We start from the raw sequence: 1628 nt of genomic DNA, 5'->3' as shown, positions 1-1628 counted from the left end.
TATGCAGCAGCCAGTGATCTTTTAAAATCTAAGTCAGATCACATCCCAGCTCTGCTCTAAAGCTCCCAGTCACTTCCCGTGAGGCCGAGAAGCCAGAGAGCACCTGTGACCTGCTAGGTCTCGGCCGCATCCTCCCCTCTACCCCCTGCCCATGGCCTTCTTCTTGCTCCTGCTGCCCCCTGCTGTCCTCACACAAGCCGAGCTGCCCCTGCCCCAGCGCTGTCCCCTGAGCCCGGAACGCTTTCCCCTCCCACGTCTGACTGGACAGCGCCCTCTGCTCCTGGTCTTGGCTCCAGTGAAACCTTAGCGAGGCCTCCCTGACCACTGCTCTGAAATTGCGGCCACCCCTTTCCCGTCCTTTCCTTGTGTCCACAGCACCTGTCACCACCTGACGCACTGGGCATTTTACTTCTGTACACGTGGCTTGTCGGTCTACCCGACCCAAATATCAGCTCCATGCAGCCAGGGGTGTGTCTGATTCGTTCACTGCTGTGTCTCCAGCACCAAGAACAGAGTTTAACTGAGTAAGTGCTCAGTTAAAAATGTGTCGAATGAATGAGTGAATGCATGAATGCGGATGTAGAAAGATGTTGAAAGAAGGTCTTCAAGAAGAGCCTATGCCTTTTGTTGTACGGGGCAATGGGCACAAAAGTTGCAAGGTAAGAGTGTCACTCTGGACACAGGGCGGTCCCTCTGGCTATCCTTGGGGCCCTGTGCCCCCTGGCGTCAGCCTTTCTGCTCACTGTCAGAGGCCGAGCACCCTCCCCCCAGCACTGAGTCCTTGGGTTGCGCATTCCATCTCCACCCTCCTCCAAAATCAGGGACCGCTCTGACTCCGGCTGCTCTGACAGGCAGCCAAGCTTCTGCAGCGGCTGGTGCTGGGGCAGGGGTGCCGGAGACCCCGTCAGCACCAAAAGATCCTGGGAGTGTGTGGGGCGTGTCCTGGGCAGGCCAGAGGCAGCTCTGCTCGGCAGAGGGAGCAGGGCAGGGCCTGCTGGATGTTGGCAGCAGAAGGCTTGGGAGCAAATGGCACAGAACGGGAAGGTGTGGCTTCCAATACCTTCATTTATCATCAGTAGGTCCTTGGTGTGTGTGTGTGTGTGTGTGTGTGTGTGTGTGTGTGTGTGTGTGTGTGTGTGTTTGTGTGTGTGTGTGTGCGCATGTGCATGCGTGTGTAGTCAGGGTGTTAATCTCTTTCCTCTTTATTCACACTCACTTTCAGAAACTTGTGAAGTCATCAATTTGTGTAGCAAGAAAAAGAGCTTCGTGGTTGTTTCGAGCCTGACTCCGTGTGGCTGTAGGAGATGGTCCACCTGCCTCTGGCCCTCAGTTTCCTCATCTGCAAAATGATGATGACATTCTCATTGCATGGAATTAACACGAAGTTCAAGTAAAATAAGAGACTCGGGCCCTGGAAGAGCTGTGTTCTCAGGAGGCAGTTCGTTTTGTTATTGATGGTCACCCCTGCAGTCGTGACTGGGGCCACTTCGGGGGGTTTATTACTCCCCTCACGTTGCTGGTGCGTGGCTTCCCGGGCCACCGTCACTGGTGATTCTGAGTCCCCCAGAAGGGCAGGGTCAGGCCTTCGCTCCCTGTGTAGTCTCAGCCACGGTCTCTCCAGAGCTGTC

Source organism: Pteropus vampyrus, unplaced genomic scaffold, assembly GCF_000151845.1.
Source record: "Pteropus vampyrus isolate Shadow unplaced genomic scaffold, Pvam_2.0 Scaffold164, whole genome shotgun sequence".
In the NCBI taxonomy this organism is placed as follows: Eukaryota; Metazoa; Chordata; class Mammalia; order Chiroptera; family Pteropodidae; genus Pteropus; species Pteropus vampyrus.
Note: the sequence above shows the minus strand (reverse complement) of the source record.